The sequence below is a fragment of the Salvelinus alpinus genome, chromosome 19, assembly GCF_045679555.1.
Source record: "Salvelinus alpinus chromosome 19, SLU_Salpinus.1, whole genome shotgun sequence".
Classification (NCBI taxonomy): Eukaryota; Metazoa; Chordata; class Actinopteri; order Salmoniformes; family Salmonidae; genus Salvelinus; species Salvelinus alpinus.
This window is the reverse complement of record NC_092104.1, coordinates 25,407,102-25,427,596: the sequence shown is the minus strand read 5'-3', so window position 1 is coordinate 25,427,596 and position 20,495 is coordinate 25,407,102. Positions and strand designations below refer to the sequence as shown.

The 20,495-nt window shown below is 43.2% G+C and overlaps 1 pseudogene; it reads left to right on the top strand.

Moving 5' to 3' along the window:
- The first annotated feature begins 1,093 nt into the window (after positions 1-1,093).
- The window catches only part of LOC139545832 (thioredoxin reductase 2, mitochondrial-like), a 44,799-nt pseudogene continuing 25,397 nt past the window's right edge, over positions 1,094-20,495 (top strand).

The following is a 20,495-nucleotide window of genomic DNA, read 5'->3' as shown; positions in this document are numbered from 1 at the left end:
CTTTCGGAAATCACATTTTACACAATAATTGGTGTTATTTCCTCGGACAAGCAGAGGCACCACATAACAGGAAGGACCCGGTTCACATGGGCCAGTGGTAGGCAAAGCTAATGGCTGAAAACCGAAGGGAGAAGTCAGAATGGCGCCTGGAGTTTGAGAACTATGTTTGGCCTAGGAGGACAAAAAACACATCTATCAAATGTATTTTTTTTTTACAATATTTTATTTGCAACACTATAAAGACATTTATATTTTGACGACGTAGTTTCAGTGAATGTGCTTCCAATGTAAAATGAGGCAGGCAGACTTACAGACACCTATGAAGGGCCTTTTGTAATAACAACATGGCAGCACTCTCTAGAGGCAGACCCCGGTGGAAACGCACCAACTGCATACATTTTTTTTAAACGAGAAACTTAACAGACATGGAGTTTGTTGCCATATTGCTAGCTAGTGACAAATTGACAGATTATGAGAAATGGATTTCGAATGAATCTCTCAAACAGCGTTTTCTCTTTCTATAGTGGTAACCAATGGCCTGCAAGCAAGCTGTCAGTTTGCCCAGTACCTCGGAATAGTTGAGGTAACGTTACTTGGCAAACTGTCAGTGTCAAATATTCCAAGTAATGTGTGTCTTTGGTAGAATAACATGCTCTTTTCAAATGCGCTTCATTATGCACTTGTCAGCTTGGTTTCTAGATAAGTAACCACGTGTACATTCTAAGTAACTGTTATGTGTTTATGGTGGTGTCAGCATTGACCAATAGAGATTAAATGTCAAGGCATTTGGTTTGTTACAGAGAAATTTGACTATTATCTCTTCGTTATTGGAGGTGGGTCTGGCTTGTTCCAAAGAAGGTGGTGTCTCAATCCCATGATTAAATCATTAGTATTACAATACGTTATGAACTAGTAGGGACTTCACTGTTTGTTCTTGATGATAGTATACAATCATATGTACCCCAGATGGTTTGTTACCAGGAGGTCTGGCTCTGTGTAAAGGTTTTATATAGGATAATGTCTAATCTAATGTGTTAATGCAGCTTTACTGACAATGAAGATTGACCAAAACATTCTGTCCTTTGTTTTCAGCGGCTCAGGTAGGACAGAACATCGCTGTGTTAGATTATGTGGAGCCTTCAGTTAAAGGTAAGAGGAATGTTCTCATACTGACTGTACATTTCACCAAAAACAGCTTGACTTGAACTGTTGACTTGAAGCATTTCACCTTGCTTGTCTCGGAGTAAACAAACTGTATGTTGTGAACGATCTGCATTAATATAGAAGTTTAAAAAATATATCATGCTACCCTTCCAGGTACTCAGTGGGGCATTGGTGGCACGTGCGTGACTGTGGGCTGCATTCCCAAGAAGCTCATGCACCAGGCTGCTCTGCTGGGCACAGCTGTGAAAGACGCCCAGAAGTATGGCTGGCAAATCCCTAGGCCCATCTCCCACGACTGGTACATCTCATTAGTATGAGAACAATGGAAACCTGTGGATTTGCACATTTCTCAAACTGTTTTGGATTAAGTAGAAAGAACATATATTTTACAAGTTTGTTAGTTTCTTAATATCGATAGTCATTCTGGTTACTAGACTAAATGTTTGTCAATGTTTTGGATTGATAAGAATTCTTATCACAGATGCCTGTCCTATACCACGTCTAACTGTTACTCTGGTGTGTTTTTCCAGGAGCACCATGGCAGAGGCTGTACAGAACCATGTCAAGTCCCTCAACTGGGGCTACCGTGTCCAGCTACAGGACAAGTGAGTGACACACCCTTACTTACAGCCACTGTGGCTGCATATACACAGGCAACCCAATTCTGTTATTTTCTTCACTAATTGGTCTTTTGACCAATCAGATCAGCTCTTTTGCCAATAATTGGGGAAAGATCAGAATTGGGCTGCCTGTGTAAACACATGCGGTATGTCATAGATTCTGTTGTATAACTTAAACAGTGATTTTACACATGCATACCTGCAGTTTTCAGTAATTTTGTTATGACAACTGCCTCAAGTTTCCGACTTGAGATATTCCCTCTTAGGCCAAGCAGACCTGTTGGTACACAGAGGTTACAGTGCTATGATGAATTGTCCATGATTGCATGCAGTGCTCTGACTGAATGGCTGCAGGGCTAACAGGTGTTGCTCTGCCTCTATGTGCCCACACTCTCACAGCAGATGTTCACATTGTGCAACCGAATCTCATATTCAAGACGCAGTTTCATAGAAAATGGCTTTACATCTCTCCTCCAAACTTTGTCTTCACTCTCATATGTAATTGTTTTGGCTAGAAAACTGCTTTAACAGTGTAGCTGTGCAGTACTTCCCCTTTTTCAGCTAAACCCAATGTTTGCACAAGATCTCTCAAGTTCTCCTGTGGTGTTTGTATTGTGTCACCATGTTGTTTTCTTTGACAGGAATGTGAAGTATCTGAACATTAAATGAAGTCTGGTGGATGAGCACACAGTCAAAGGGTTAACCAGGACAGGAAAAGAGGTAATACTACACTACCAGTCAAAAGTTTGGACACACCTACTCATTCAATGGTTTTTCTTTATTTTTTACTATTTTCTACATTGTAGAATAATAGTGAAGACATCAAAGCTATGAAATAACACATATGGAATCATGTAGTAAACAAAAAGTGTTAAACAAATCAAAATATATTTTTGATTCTTCAAAGTAGCCACCTTAATGACAGCGTTGCACACTTGGCATTCTCTCAACCAGCTTCACCTGGAATGCTTTTCCAACAGACTTGAAGGAGTTCTCACATATGCTGAGAACTTGTTGGCTGCTTTTCCTTCACTCTGCGGTCCAACTCATCCCAAACCATCTCAATTGGGTTGAGGTCAGGTGATTGTGGAGGCCAGGTCATCTGATGCAGCACTCCATCACTCTCCTTATTGGTCAAATAACCCTTACAAATCCTGGAGTGTTGGGTCATTGTCCTGTTGAAAAACAAATGATAGTCCCACTAAGTGCAAACCAGAAGGCGTATCACTGCAGAATGCTGTGATAGCCATGCTGGTGATGTGTGCCTTGAATTCGAAATACATCTGTGTCACCAGCAAAGCACCATCACACCTTCTCCATGCTTCACATGGGAACCACACCTGCAGCGATCATCCGTTCACCTACTCTGCGTCTCACAAAGACACGGCAGTTGGAACCAAAAATCTCATTTGGACTCATCAGATCAAAGGACAGATTTCCAACTGTCTAATGTCCATTGCGCGCGTTTGTTGGCCCAAGCAATTGGTGTTCTTTAGTAGTGGTTTATTTGCAGCAATTCGACCATGAAGGCCTGATTCACACAGTCTCCTCTGAACAGTTGATGTTGAGATGTGTCTGTTACTTGAACTCTGTGAAGCATTTATTTGGGCTGCAATTTCTGAGGCTGGTAAATCTAATGAACTTATCCTCTGCAATATAGGTAACTCTGGGTCTTCCTTTCCTGTGGCGGTCCTCATGAGAGCCAGTTTCATCATATGGCTTGATGGTTTTTGCGACTGCTCTTGAAGAAACTTAAAGTTCTTGAAATTTTCCAGATTGACTGACCTTCATGTCTTAAAGTAATGATGGAATGTCGTTTCTCTTTGCTTATTTGAGCTGTTCTTGCCATAATATGGACTTGGTCTTTTACCAAATAGGGCTATCTTCTGTATACCACCCCTACCTTGTCACAACACAACTGATTGGCTCAAACACATTAAGAAGGAAAGAAATTCCACTATTTAACTTTTTAACAAGGCACATCTGTTAATTGAAATGAAATCTAGGTGACTGCCTCATGAAGCTGGTTGAGAGAATGCGAAGTGTGTGCAAAGCTGTCAAGGCGAAGGGTGGCTACTTTGAAAAATCTCTAATCTCAAATATATTTAGATTTATTTAACACTTTTCTGGTTACTACATGATTCCATATGTGTTATTTAATAGTTTTGATGTCTTCACTATTATTCTACAATGTAAAAATAAAGGAAAACCCTTGAATGAGTAGGTGTGTCCAAACTTTTGACTGGTACTGTATTTCAAACTGGGAGTTAATGACAAAAAATGTAAATGTTCACCATATTATTATTTTTATTTAAGGAACCCAATTTCAACACTGCGGTATTCATATTTTCCTATTGAAGTCATTATAATTTCTCTCCCCCTTGTCTGGCAGATGACACTGACTGCCAAGGACATTGTGATTGCAACTGGAGGGCGGCAAAGTACCCCACACATGTAAGTATTAACCTTTACCTCTCTCCGTCCTCTCTCTCTCTCTCTACTCCCTCACCTCCATCTCTCCTCTCTCTCTCTCTGTCCTCTCCCTCTCTCCGTACCCCCCTTCTCCCTCTGTATGTGTCCTTGCCCAGTAGACAGAGGGGAGAGATGTCTCCTTCGTTGATCCTCCCAGCTGCTGATAACACCACAGTGGATCTGGAGCTTTTGATGGGATGGTGGTGGGCAAAACATGGCTCTCTCTGGGTGGAGGAGGGAGGCTGTCTGGGGCTGCATCTCAAATGGCACCCTACCTGTTCCCTATTCAATACATAGGGAATAGGGTATCATTTGGGATACACTCTGGGACTGCGGCCTCTCATAGGCCTCCCTCCCTGTGGTGTATCACAGGCAGTGACTTAATGTCTGTTGATAACAGACTAACAAAGAACAAAGCCATCCTTCCTCGCCTAATCGTTTGCCAGGAGCTGTATTGACAAATTGAATCAAACGGTGTTTGTTGTGTTAACCTGTTGTTTCTACTTCCTGTGTTGTAGATCCACGGAGCAATCCAGCATGGCATCCAGCACGGCATCACTAGTTCTGGCTGAAAGAGTCCCCTGCCAAGACGTGAGTGGTACATGTGGTGAAACACACACACACAAACCATACAATGCTGTGCCATGTACACAGACAGCTCTGTCATAATGATCCATCCAGGACACAGCGTGTTCGACTATAGGACGTGTTAAATGTTCCTGTCACTCACTCCTCCTGACTCAGATTAGCTGTGCGTGTGTGTGTTCAGAAAAGTTTGGGACACACAAACACATCTCCAATCCAGCCATTTAAATCCTGTCATCGCCTGTCTAATTGGTCTCTCCACACCGTTTCCACTTGGCACAAAATGGAGGTTGAGTGTAATGTTTGTTAGTGTGGCTGTAACTTAACCGTACATAGTGCCAACAGTGAAGAGTTATCTTTGTCACCTACTCATTGATAATCCTAGCTATTATAAATATAATCTACAATAGATTTCCATCGTAATTTTTCTATCGCAACAACCTATTTGTTACCCCTCTCCAGTTTAGTCAGGGAAATTGTATTTTTCTTGTCAAACTAGGCTGCTGTTCTAACATTCTACCACTAGAGGGCAATATGAACTCATCTTCACAACAAGCCCATCTGGGACAGATGGTTTTAATTATGAGATTTCTGTTTGAATTTGGCGCCCTGCACTTTCACTGGCTGTTGTCATATCATCCCGTTAACGGGATTGCAGCCATAAGAAGTTAACAAAGTTAACCATTTTCACTGTAGTGTCCAAAACGTCTTTCAAGCTGTCAGGCATTCCCTTGGGTGCACTGCAGCATCCACCAAGAGGCTCTTGCTTCCAAGTGGCATCGGGAGCAACTGCTTGCACATGCGTTACCACTCCACTATGTCTCCCTGTCATGTATTTTGAGCCATCAGTACAGATACCAACACATCTTGACCACAAGTCCATGTGATGTCTCAAAACTGTCCAGTACTTTAAATATATAATCTCCTGTTGTCATGGTGTCCAGTGGTTTGTAGAAGAGGATGTCTTCTTATGACTGAGATCCCGTTAACGGGATCGATATGACAACAGCCAGTGAAAGTGCAGGGCACCAAATTCAAACAACAGAAATCTCATAATTAAAATTCCTCAAACATACAAGTATCTTATACCATTTTAAAAGTAATCTTGTTGTTAATCCCACCACAGTGTCCGATTTTCAAAAAGGCTTTACAGCGAAAGCACCACAAACTATTATGTTAGGTCACCGCCAAGTCACAGAAAAACACAGCCATTTTTCCAGCCAAAGACGGGAGTCGCAGAAATAGAGATAAAATGAATCACTAACCTTTGATGATCTTCATCAGATGACACTCATAGGACTTCATGTTACACAATACATGTATGTTTTGTTCGGTAAAGTTCATATTTATATCCAAAAATCTCAGTATACATTGGCGCGTTATGTTCAGTAGTTCCAAAAACATCCGGTGATTTTGCAGAGAACCACATACATTTCCAGAAATACTCATAATAAACATTGATCAAAGATACAAGTGTTATACATGGAATTTTAGATCCACTTCTCCTTAATGCAACCGCTGTGTCAGATTTCTAAAAAGCAAACCATGCAATAATCTGAGTACGGCGCTCAGAGCCCAAACCAGCCCCAAAAATATCCGCCATATTGTGCAGTCAACAGAAGTCAGAAATAATATGATAAATATTCACTTACCTTTGATCTTCATCAGAATGCACTCCCAGGAATCCCAGTTCCACAATAAATGTTTGTATTGTTCGATAATGTCCATTTATGTCCAAATAGCTAATTTTGTTTGCGCGTTTTGTAAAACAAATCCAATGTCATGAAGCGCGTTCACTAGGAGCAGACGAAATGTCAAAAAGTTCCATTACAGTCCGTAGAAACATGACAAACGATGTATAGAATCAATCTTTAGGATGTTTTTAACATAAATCTTCAATAATGTTCCAACCGGACAATTCCTTTGTCTGTAGAAAAAGCAATGGAACGCGAGCTACCTCTAACGTAAACGAGCGTCACGAGCTTGTGGCACTCTGCCAGACCACTGACTCAAAGAGCGCTTATGAGCCCCTCCTTTACAGTAGAAGCCTCAAACAAGTTTCTAAAGACTGTTGACATCTAATGGAAGCCTTAGGAAGTGCAACATGACCAATATCCCACTATAAGTCGCTCTGGATAAGAGCGTCTGCTAAATGACTTAAATGTAATGTAAATCTTCAATTGGGAATGAGTTGAAAAACGACCAACCTCAGATTTCCCACGTCCTGGTTGGATTTTTTCTCAGGTTTTTGCCTGCCATATGAGTTCTGTTATACTCACGGACATCATTCAAACAGTTTTAGAAACGTCAGAGTGTTTTCTATCCAAATATACTAATAATATGCATACATTAGCAACTGGGACTGAGTAGCAGGCCGTTTACTCTGGGCACCTCTGGGCACCTTATTCATCCAAGCTACTCAAAACTGCCCCCAGCCATAAGAAGTTAATTGACCCCCCATAAACGTAACGGACATATACCAGGAGCTGTGCCAGACCTGCCACGTTTGTTGACTCATCCAGCTGTAACATATAATTCACTGGCTTGTTTGCGAAGCAGTAATTGTTTCCAAACATCTCCTGCCATGTCACTGATGTGTTGTGAAGCCGTGTTGTTTGATGAAGGCATTGTCTGTATCGTTTTTTGGGCCTTTTCCCCCAGTGTTGTCCCAGCCATATCCGCGGCAGCAGGAAGAATTAAGTCCTCGACAATAGTATTCGGCTTGCCTGTCCTAGCCACTCGGTAGCTCACAATATAAGACGCTTGTAGCCCCTTGTTATTGTTGTCTTAATTCTCGCTCAAAAAAAAAAAACTCCTGTGGCTTATTTTTCAAATTGGCATGTTTTGTTTCTAAATGTCTACGCAAGAGTGATGGTTTCATTGAGTTATGAGAGAGTACTTTTGCACATATAACAGAGTGGCTGAGGAAAGGCAGTACTCCCAATATAAGTGAACCCCAAATCAATGTAGTTCTCATAATATTTGCGCCTCTTTGATGGTCCAACGTCCCGGTCTGTTCAGTGCTTTCCCAGTTAAGGGGGCAGTAGTTCTTCGGCTGCATCAGATTCTCAACTGTCAGTGTCCATGCTAGCTGGGTTAACAACGAATATAGAATTACTGATGCTAGCATTGGATGTGCTCGTGGAAGCAGAACAACTTGTGTCGTTGACAGGTGCAGGTATAGTACTGCTGGTAGTAGCAGTGCTACCAGTAGAGCTGGTATGTGTCTCTATGGACGCGGGCCTTAGTTTCTTTTAACCCTTTTATCAATTTTCACGCAAACGGAATGAGTAGCAGCTACGTTAGGCTACATACGGACCGTTAGTGGAATTCCCGCGAGAGAGTAACGGTTAATGTGATTGGATGTTAATTATTTGACTAGGCTACCTGTATTTGACATTGTGTTGTTATTTTGCTGAACACTAGATGGTTTAATTGTATTTTTGGCAGTGAAACAAAGCTACTCAGGCGAGCAAAGAACACCACCCAAATGTATAGCCCCGTTGGAAAATATAGATTGACTTTATATTTTTTTAATTTTTTGGGACCGTTTGAAAATGTGAAGCCAAGAGAAAAAAAAAATAATATTATTTTTAATGTGAATCACATTTTTTTTGGCGTACCCCCGATGGCATTGCGTGTACCCCATTTTGGGAATACCTGTTGTAGAGAATAGCTGAGGAAATGAGCCTGGGATGAAAAGATGCAACATCAAAAGGAGACAATTGTAACACACTATCTTTTCTCTCTGTAGTCACAACTGTGTTAGGGAGTTGAGTTCTCGTCCTATATCTTTGTATTTGGAGTCAGATAAAGTCCACTGCCTGTAGAACTCTCCCCTCTAAGGAACACTTGTGAAAGAGCACTGTTATTGTGGCGAACACAGGAGACACCGAAGGAGAACAGATTCACTTATCTCTTGTCTGGACTGCTGAAGGTTGGCCCAAGGTTATGAGAGAGAGAGCGAGCTAGTGGCAAATTCTTAACTGTCAGTCAGACATACTCCTACAGTCATTGAAGTGGCTTTGGATCAGGATGTAGCCTATGGAAGCCCTGAGTTTGATTGTGTTATCTTTGTTGTTTGAAAGGCTGCTCCTAGTACTTCTCATCCTCCAGGGGAGTGGGAAACATTTACTGGGCAGATATCAGTACAGTAAAGTATGTCTTTCCCCTGGAATTCATCCCTCTGTAGTTTCTAGTTACACAATCCCCCATGTCTTTCACATCTGGATGCAGTGTTTTTGAGACCCACTTGTGAGTTTGTGCCTCCACCAATGCTTTCAGACACCACCATCCGGATGAGGGATAACAGAACGATCCCAGAGTCTCTCTGAAATACAATATAACCAAGCAGCCAGGGAAAGGAGATGAGAGTGTGGAATCAGCCTAAAGCTCCTGGCCTAATCCCTCCCTAAGCCACCTCACAATGTGCACTAAGTGCAGCTGTGCATTAGGTGGACAGGAGGATCGGGGTACTGACGCTCTTAGCAGTTAGCGCTAGCATGAGTGGGGGGTATGGCTGGGCTTGTGTGTGTGCCCCAGGCACCCTCAGCTGCCAGGGCCTGGGCCAGTGTGGAGAGCCATGGATAGGTAGAGGATGGGAGAGCACGAGAGGCCCTGGCCTCCATGCGGGTGATGGGCGTCACTCAGCAGAGTGATGTGTGGACTGAGCCATGAACACGGCACACCCCATCCGCAGGGATTAGCCTGAACGCTAGTAGTGAGTGGAGCTCAGGGCTGGATTAGAGGTGTGATTCACCTGGCCCACACACGCACACAGAGACCGGCCCTACCAACTCCGCCACCCCTTCCTCTTTTTCCTCTCTTATTGTCTGTCTTGAGTAATGGAACCTCCGAAGTTCGAACAGTATTTTCATCACTTTTAAATTCCTCAGATTCAGACTAAACATTTGTGTACAGTTTCCCTGTTTTGTTTGGCGCTGTAGTATTCAAGATCATTTGAAGGAAAATGTATGAAGTGCATCGTATTGAAAAGTACATATACCTGTACTATATAACTTCCAAGAGATATCTTTTAAATGAAAACGGCTAAGATGAATGGTTTTTGTTTTTCAGACTTGTGGTTGGTGCCAGCTGTATCCTTTTGACTGCCGATGTGCTTGGTCATGAGTCACTGGTTACAGTGTATATTGTCAGAGTGAGTTGGCCCTAATGTTGAAGGCAAAAAGTGATGAATTGCAGTTCAACTGGTGACCCCCTTATTCCTAGACTAGGGTCACCTGTCTATCAATGCCTCTTATGCTCCAGTTTCTCAGTTGTCACATCTACTTTAACTAGAGATAGACAAGGTTCTTCTGAGAGCATTTGTGTACTGTTCTGTTTTCCTGAACATGGTGCTATGAAGATGTGGCCCTGGAGTGTGCTGGCTTCCTGACAGGCATTGGCCTGGACACCACATTCATGGTGTGCAGCATCCCCCTCAGGGGGTTCGAGCAGGTACTGCACTTATCACCATTTTCAATTTTTCAAAATAGATTTGACACTATTTTAATTAATTCCTTATTTCTCTATACTGTATCGTGTTTATACTGTAACTCAAATGTTTTGTGGCTTTTAAATATATTTCAGAGATCGTAGAATTTCTCACTACTCATTTACAAATTGATATAGATTTTTTTGTTTTAATTTATTTAACTTCTATTTAACTAGGCAAGTCAGTTAAGAACAAATTCTTATTTACAAATACGGCCAACACCGGCCAAACCCGGACGACGCTGGGCCAATTGTGCGCCTCCCTATTGGCCTCCAAATCTCGGCCGGTTGTGATACAGCCTGGAATCGAACTAGGGGCTGTAGTGACGCATCTAGCACTGAGATGCGGTGCCTTAGACCGCTGTGCCACTCAGGAGCCCATTGATTCATTGTGTACTGGTGATATTGGGACTTTTCTTGTACAAGTTAAGTTTGGAATAATAGTTTTCCCAAGTCGGGTGCTGGAAAGGTGACTCTGAGCTGTCAACAACCTGAATTTCTCCCCTCTTGTCTTGTGTGTGCTGCAGCAAATGGCAGGGCTGGTGACTGACTACATGGAGGCCTATGGCACCAAGTTCTCCCGGAGGAGTGTCCCCAAGACACTGGACAAGCTGTTCTCTGGGGCGCTGCAGGTGACTTGGACAGACAAACATACAGTACCAACAGGACACCTTTGACTCAGTGCTGTGGACCGTAGGTGAGTGTGTCGGGGAAGGAAGATAATTGTCCCACAAATTACTACAGTAATACCCTAATGTTTGGAAGAAATCTAGTATTTTAGTAGTAGCTGCAATCACGTGTGGTGAGTATGCCACATAACATACAATAAGCTTTGCAAAGACGTATCGGTTAAACCACTAGTCCCCCTTCCCTTTCCATACATTTGTTTTATTGTCATCTACAAAAGAGTGCAGTGTCAGCAGACAGTGTATCAAGCTCAAAAACAAGGTAATAAAGCGTGAATGATGGAATCACCAGGGGAAGTGTTAATCACCCAGCCGAGTGCTGGGTCCGGGTCCTGGGCCTGGCTGGGGCAGGATGCACCCAGGCACAGGTCACTGCATTCCCTCCTTTGTTCTCTCGCTCTGCTCTGGGCTTTCCTGCCCGTCGTACCAGCCCTGCGGAAACCAGCCTGCCACGCCACCCAACGCTACCTCCTGCAGCATCTGTCACTGCAATGCTGGCCCTGTCTGTCTGCGGCTCTGTACCCACACCAGACCTCTCTGTCCCTAGTCCTTTTCTCTCTTTATCACATGTCATTTCTCTCATTCCGCCAACCAACACAATGGAGGGAACTTCCGCCTGGCTGCCCGGCAGACGTTTATTTGTGTTGAGATGGTCCCAAAGACGACGTTTTTCCCGAAAGCCTGACTACACCCCTCCGCAGTGTGTGACTGTACAGTACCAACCAGGACAGGCCAGGGCATCTCTCTCTCTGCCTGTGCGTGTGACAGGGAGCATGTGACATGTGGACCAGGATGTGGGTGACCTTTTTGGAGAGATTACGTTTTTCCCACCCTGGCAGGTTGCAGCTCTCAGAGAGCTGAGGTTCAAACAATGTGGAAGTCGAGGCACAGTGTCCAGTCTGTCGACTGCAGTCAAAATACCAAGACCTTGAGACTCACTGGGACTGGGAAATTGGCAGCAATAATAATATTTGTTATAGAGTTATATTTTGGTGGATGGACATCTTCCTCTGCACTCTCACCCAGTAGGGGGTAAAGGATGACCCACTGTGTCTACTCTGGGCGGCAGGTAGCCTAACGATTAGAGCGGTGGGCCATTAACCGAAAGGTCGCTAGTTTTGATCCTGAGTCGACAAGGTGAAAAATGTGTCCATGTGCACTTGAGCAAGGCACTTAACCCTAACTGCTCCAGGGTTGCTGGCGGTAATGGCAGACCCTGGCCTTAACCCTAACTGCTCTAGGGTTGCTGGCGGTAATGGCAGACCCTGGCCTTAACCCTAACTGCTCTAGGGTTGCTGGCGGTAATGGCAGACCATGGCCTTAACCCTAACTGCTCTAGGGTTGCTGGCGGTAATGGCAGACCCTGGCCTTAACCCTAACTGCTCTAGGGTTGCTGGCGGTAATGGCAGACCATGGCCTTAACCCTAACTGCTCTAGGGTTGCTGGCGGTAATGGCAGACCATGGCCTTAACCCTAACTGCTCTAGGGTTGCTGGCGGTAATGGCAGACCATGGCCTTAACCCTAACTGCTCTAGGGTTGCTGGCGGTAATGGCAGACCATGGCCTTAACCCTAACTGCTCTAGGGTTGCTGGCGGTAATGGCAGACCCTGGCCTTAACCCTAACTGCTCTAGGGTTGCTGGCGGTAATGGCAGACCATGGCCTTAACCCTAACTGCTCTAGGGTTGCTGGCGGTAATGGCAGACCATGGCCTTAATCCTAACTGCTCTAGGGTTGCTGGCGGTAATGGCAGACCCTGGCCTTAACCCTAACTGCTCTAGGGTTGCTGGCTGTAATGGCAGACCATGGCCTTAACCCTAACTGCTCTAGGGTTGCTGGCGGTAATGGCAGACCATGGCCTTAACCCTAACTGCTCTAGGGTTGCTGGCGGTAATGGCAGACCATGGCCTTAACCCTAACTGCTCTAGGGTTGCTGGCGGTAATGGCAGACCATGGCCTTAACCCTAACTGCTCTAGGGTTGCTGGCGGTAATGGCAGACCCTGGCCTTAACCCTAACTGCTCTAGGGTTGCTGGCGGTAATGGCAGACCATGGCCTTAACCCTAACTGCTCTAGGGTTGCTGGAGGTAATGGCAGACCATGGCCTTAACCCTAACTGCTCTAGGGTTGCTGGAGGTAATGGCAGACCATGGCCTTAACCCTAACTGCTCTAGGGTTGCTGGAGGTAATGGCAGACCATGGCCTTAACCCTAACTGCTCTAGGGTTGCTGGAGGTAATGGCAGACCATGGCCTTAACCCTAACTGCTCTAGGGTTGCTGGAGGTAATGGCAGACCATGGCCTTAACCCTAACTGCTCTAGGGTTGCTGGAGGTAATGGCAGACCATGGCCTTAACCCTAACTGCTCTAGGGTTGCTGGAGGTAATGGCAGACCATGGCCGGGCTCCCACTCTCCGAGGGCGTCTCAGGAAGAGTTGGGATATGCAAAAAACACATTTCCAATAGGAGAAACATAAGCACCCACCAAAATGATGTAATCAAATCAAGCTTTATTTATACAGCACATTTCAGATATGGAATGCAACGCAATGTGCTTCATAGAAATTCAAGCTGAAATAATTTCTGCACAACAAACATAAGATTAAAAAAACCAAAAGAATAACACAAACTGAACAACTAACTATGGAAAAGCAAAGCTAAACAGATGTTTAAATATGTCCACAGTTTCAGCCCCCCTCAGGTTTTCTGGAAGGCTATTCCAGAGGCTTGGGTTATAATAATTAAAGGCTGCCTCTCCATGCCTCTTGGTCCTAGGTTTTTGGATAGTTGAAAGGCCAGTGCCAGAGGACCTGAGGGACCTACTGGGTACATAACTTAAAAGCATGTCTGACATGTATTGGGGTGCACATTCGTGGATTGATTTAAAAACCAATAGAAGAAACTTCAAATGAATTCTAAAACTAACAGGCAGCCAGTGGAGATGCATTAAAACCGGTGTAAGGCGTGCTCTCCGTCTGGTCTTGGTCAGTACCCACGCTGCAGCATTCTGTATGTTTTGCAGTTGACCAATGGCTTTCTTGGGTAGACCAGACAGGAGAGCATTAGAGTAGTCAAGCCTGCTTGTAATAAAAGCATGGGTAGTCTCTCTGTATCAGCCCGAGAGAGATGGCTGCACCTTGGTAATGTTCCTCAGGTAGTAAAAAGCTTTTTTGGTCACATTCCTGTGTGATTTGAAATTTTGCTCAGAATCTAAAATAACACCTTGTTTTTTTTACCTGGTATTTTATCTTCTTATGGCTGCCATCCCGCTACCGGGATGATATGACTACAGCGAGTAAAAGTGCAGGGCGCCAAATTCAAAAAGCAGAAATCTCATAATTAAAATTCCTCAAACATAGATGTGTCTTATATCATTTTAAAGGTAATCTTGTTGTTAATCCCACCAAAGTGTCCGATTTCAAATAGGCTTTTCAGCGAAAGCACTACAAACGATTATGTTAGGTCACCACAAAACCACAATAAGCACAGCCATTTTTCCAGCGAAATATAGCTTTCACAAAAAACAGAAATAGAGAAAATGAATCACTAACCTTTGATTATCTTCATCAGATGACACTCATAGGACTTCATGTTACACAACACAATATCCAAATTAGCCGCCATGTTGGACTCAACAGAAACCAGAAAATACATGATAAATGTTTCCTTACCTTTGATGAATTCATCAGAATGCAGTCCTAGGAATCCCAGGTCCACAATAAATGCTTGATTTGTTCGATAATGTCCGTTATTTATGTCCAATTAGCTACTTTGGTTCGCGCCTTCGGTAAACAATTCCAAAGTCAGAAAGCGCCTCCACTATAACGTGACGAAATGTCCAAAAGTTCTGTAACAGTCAGTAGAAATATGTCAAACGATGTACTGAATCAATCTTTAGAATGTTGGTAACATACATCTTGAATAACGTTCTAACCGGAGAATTAAATTGACTTCAGAAGAGCGGTGGAACGGAGGTCCTCCTCATGTGAAGGCGCATGGTGAATGCGTGATCAGCCCGTGAAAGTGATTACTCATTCCTGTCTCCTTCGGCCCCCCTTCACATTAGAGTCATCAGACAAAGTTCTGTTGACTGTTGACATCTAGTGGAAGCCGTAGGAAATGAAAACTCATCTATATCTTGCTGTCATTTCAATTGAGAGCATGGTTGAAAATCTGACACCTCAGAAACAATTCAAACAGGAAGCGGAACTTCTTAGGTTTTTGCCTGCCATATGAGTTCTGTTATACTCACAGACACAATTCAAACAGTTTTAGAAACTTCAGAGTGTTTTCTATCCAATATGAATAATACTATGCATATATTAGCAACTGGGACTAAGGAGCAGGCCGTTTAATATGGGAACCTCTGTGCACCTTTCATCCAAGCTACTCAATACTGCCCCTTCAGCCATAAGAAGTTATCTTTATTGCCTGTCATTTAAAATGTGCAGCCTAGATTTTATCTCTGTGCTTTGGCTCCAACAATGAGTGCCTCAGTCTTGTCTTGATTTAGCTGGAGGAAGTTGTGAGCCATCAAAGTATTTAAGTCACTGATATAGTGTAATAATTGATCAGTGAAGCTAAAATTCTCTGGTGACATGTAAAGCTGTGTATCATCTGCATAGCAGTGAACATCGATGCTCTGCTTTCTGATAACTCTGCCAAAGGGTAACATATATAAACTGAACAGTACCGGACCCAAAATCGAACCTTGTGGAACGCCACATGTGATATGTATGTTCTCTGAGTTATGTTCATCAAGGGCGACAAACTCTCTTGACCAGTTAAATAGGCCCTAAACCAATTTAGAAGTGGACTGAAGAGGCCAACCCACCTCTTCAGTCTGTCCAGAAGGAAATCATGGTCAACAGTGTCGAATGCAGCACTAAAATCTAAGGACAGAGAGCTGTTTGGTATCTGTGTTGGCTCTAAGATCATTTACCACTTTAACTAAGGCTGTCTCTGTGCTGTGGTGTGCACGAAAACCAGATTGGAATTTTTCAAAAATACAGTTGGCACTTAAAAAATTATTTAATGGTTTGAACACCATTTTTTCCAGAATTTTGTTTAGGAATGGAAGGTTAGAGATTGGCTGAAAATTGCTAGGAGTTGAATAATCTAGATGACTTTTCTTCAGAATGTGATTCACCATACGTTTTTAGTGCAGTGGGGAAAGTGCCTGTGAACAGGGAGTGATTAACAATAACCTGCAGTTCTTTAGATATGGAATTAAAAACAGTTTTTAAGAAAATGTAGTTCTTATCTCTGAAATATGACAAAAACTTATCACATGTAGATGTGGAGGAAAGTTCACAGGTTTGCGGGGGTAGGATTTATCATGCCATCAATGGTCGAGAAGAGCACTCAAATTATTTTTGATTTAATAGTGATGAAGTTAGAAAAGCCAGACTGGCAAATTTTTCTAATTGCCTTGTTATATATCCCAAGTTACTCTCTCAGAATATCATCATCGCCCTGCAACGACTCCACTTCTGCCTTTTCTGCAATTTCTCTTTAATTGATTAGTTTCCTCACTCATCCAAATTTCTCTGTTTTGATTATTTTTCAACTTTACTGGATCTATGGCATCAATGGTTGCCTTTAATTTGCTATTAAAGTTATCAACTAAATCATCATAAGAGGAAGGCAGAATAGGGGGCGGAGTATTGTTCATACCCTCATTAAAATCTGTATCAACTTCAGAGGTAAGATAGTGTTTCTTAATAATGCATTCAGTATTACCCTGTGCTATGGGCAACAAGGTAGTAAAAAATGCACCGCGGTGATCAGATAAAACAACGTCAACAATAGAGGATATGTCAATAGGAAGACACTTGGTAATAACCAGGTCCAGAGTACGGCCGCGGTTATGGGTGCACCCAGTAACATGTTGGATAAAGTCTATAGAGCTCAAAAGATTCATACATTCAATGGCCTTTGAGTCAGTCTCTTTGTCAACATGAATATTAAATGTATTATTATTGGTTCTAAGAGGAATATAATTTTTTTAACGTCTGATTACAACCTTACATTACTACGTTACAGTGTAGGCTACAGTCTGTGGGCTTTACCCTGGTGTTCTCATGCAGGGCAGTGAGTACATCCTCTCCTTTGAAGTGTGGCTGTCTGACTGTGGGAGTTATGAGTGGGCCTCTCTCCACTTCCCCAATGTGCCCTTTACACTACAGGTCAGACTGGGTCTGTGCCCTCAGTGGAGCTATAAAAGACTGTGGGTATGTCATGATTCTCCACACTTTTCTCAGTGTGCACCTGCATTCTTCCCGTCATGGATTTAACAATGGTGGAAACTAGTGATGCACCGATTACATTTTTAGCCGATATCGATATCCGATATCTGCTATTTAAAAATGATGCGGCCTTAAGCATTCTAGTACAGTTAACACACAAACACATGGACGCAGCCGTCTAAGGCACTGCATCTCAGTGCGAGAGGCGTCACTACAGTCCCTGGTTCGAATCCAGGCTGTATCACATCCAGCTGTGATTGGGAGTCCCATAGGGCGGCGCACAATTGGCCCAGCGTCGTTAACTGACTTGCCTAGTTAAATAAAGGTTACACACACACCACACTGATCAAAAAGTTATTTTGTTGGGATTTACGTGGGTCCCCATTACCAGTAAAACATAATCAAAACCTATTTCTTTCACAGTTTCGTTGTTCATTTGTTCAGTCGTTTCATTCTCAACCAGGATTCTCATACTATGGAACGGCGTTTGGGTCTTTGCATGTCAAATAACACTATTTGACGCGTCAAATTAGCTTGTTGACCAATCAGGACCTGAATATGACTGCACATCACAATAATTTAACGTGTTCATAAAAATGTTTACGTAGTTATTACACATTGATTACACTAGCACTCCTATTTCATATGTCAAAACGATTCATTGATACGTATGCTATGATGCTGGTAAAGTTGTCTCGCGCACCTACAGTGCTGGTCAGAAAAGAAAGCTAGCTAGCTCATGGATGCAAACAATGTTCTTCCCCAAAAACATAGCTAAACAACAATCTGTTTCAGTAGCTATAGTTAGCTAGCTAACTATATAGCTAGGTATCGTCATCTAAAATAACCCTAATTTATAACACAGTTCTTATTTGATTAATGGTGGTCGAACCCATCAATGTGAAGCTAGCCATAATAAGGATTAGCCACAATAGTGGACTTTGCGGCTAGCATTTAAAATTAAAGTATGTAAAAGACAGTGATACAAATAGTAGAATTATGACATAATTGAATAATACAACCAGGCTGGTTGTATTGGTGCTAGCTAGGTACCAAGCTAAAGCTAGCTACCCCTGAAGTTGCGGTCGAACAAATAATGCTTTATTACCTACGCGGTATTGTAAACACATCGTTCATGGCCGGTGTTTGCAGACTTTTTTGTACAACTTTGACAGTGCTACTGACAGTAGTGGTGGCACTTACAAATTCAGAACACACAACATTATATAATAGACCTGTGTTATTTGACGTGTCAAATTAAAAGCTTATTTAACGCGTCAAATAGTGTTTGACATGTATCTTTTTTGACACGCGAAGACCCAAATGGCGTTCCATAGTATGTCGTGAAGCTAATAGCAGTGACGCTATTACTGTGTAACACCGGTAGGGCAACATATGTACCGGTGCTCGACCAGTTGGCTCATGCCAACATCACCCACGACAGAGAACTGTTGATTGTCAAGGGCAATGAATTTTATTATCTTGGTGTTAATGGATTTTGCCTTTGAGTTGTCTCGCTGAAATTTTGTTACTCTTTCAAATGACTGCTCAACATGTTGACTGCTCGAGCCACACAGCAGACATTGTGGGCTAGGTGAGGAATGCTGTGTTTCACGTGTAGCGCAAAAATTTACGTTGCGTCATTACATCATGTACCTACGTTATATAGGTATGCACATCAGCTTTGACATCGGTTTTGCATATCGTCGTTAAACTAGACATCGGGCCGATACCGATGTTGGCATTTTTAGCTAATATCGGCCGATTCTGATATGTTCACCAATATATCGTGCATCCCTAGTGGAGACTCCCTCTAACCAATGATTACACTTGCAGTGATTCATGCTTTTAAATCAACTGATGGGAAGTGTGCAAGTGCAAACTTTAGGGAAAGGGTGGAGAATCAGAACTCAGAAAGTGAGTTTCTCTGAGGGAGGGAGTCGTGGCTGCTGGTGGTGGTGGTGGGACTGCCTGTTCCAGTCCTCTAGCTATAGCTAGGCTACATCCTTCTCCATGCACAGCTTCCACAGCCTGACCTTCCTCAGGGCCACACCTTGGCCAGTTGGCCAATAGCACAGATGCGGAAACAGCCTATTTACTCTAGGCGTACCATGTTACTTTTCTCTCCTACTTATGTCTGTTGCCCCCAACACCTTTTCTTTCTCAAATTTTGAGGGACACCGAAAGAGGTTGAAGTCTGTATGATGGTGTCAGGGGTTGGTATATGCCTCCATGTGAACTGAAGTGCTAAGATGTGAAGCCTCAGAGTCTCCTCACACTCTGACAAACAGAAAAGTATCTCTGAGCCAAAGTACAGAATCTCATTCAATCATATCTCTTATTCTCATTTTAGGCCTTTGAACAGAATGCCTTCTCAGAAACCCCTTTTTCTAGACAAAATAATACATTTCCCAAAAAGTCATTATTTCTGACTTCCTTCTCTTGTCTTTGTTCACTTGATCGATTTGATAAACCGCCATGTATAGTAGTTGGTCTCATTTCAAGTCGTGCCAGAAAACTTGTTGTGGCTAATTAGCTGGTGGGTTCTTGAGATTTCCTCTGTGTGCCACAATAGTCTTTGTTCAGCGTGGTCCTATCAGGCCTGCCTGTCATTGGCTCTCATTGCCCATTATGTGTGGCTCCACACTCACTGAAGGCTCTTATCAGGAGAACCTCTGTTGTTCTGTCTCACCACACAATGGATCAGTGGCGCTCCAACAGTCTCCAATCATAGACGGAGAAACCTAGAAAGGCAGGAAATGCCAGACTAGAGTGGCTCTTGTAGTCTAGTCTATACATAGAGAGAGCAGAGTGGACACTAGTCTAGGATAGCCCACCTGACTCCAGTCTCAGTGGTGGTTGGTAGAACTGGGCTGTGATTTGGTAGAACTGTGCTGTGATACCAAAGACCTCCTAAGAACAACCTTTTTTGTAAATGCAACTTGCTATAGTGTCTATGGAGACGGCGGGCAAGATGAGCGAGCATCGACAGCATCAGTCAACTGTCCTGCAGGAAGTGGGAGAAATAACACCCAGGGCTCCAAGTGGCTGATGGGATCCTCCCTATCCCCGCCTGCTCATTATTCACTCCCCGCCAAAAGACAAGCCACCCTCCCTTGCTCCCTCTCTCCTAGCTTTTCATGTGTTTTATTTTCTAATTCCTGGATAAGATCTCTCTCTGTTGGATGAAGAGTAGCAGGACCTGCCTTAAACGTAAACCTGCTAGCGTG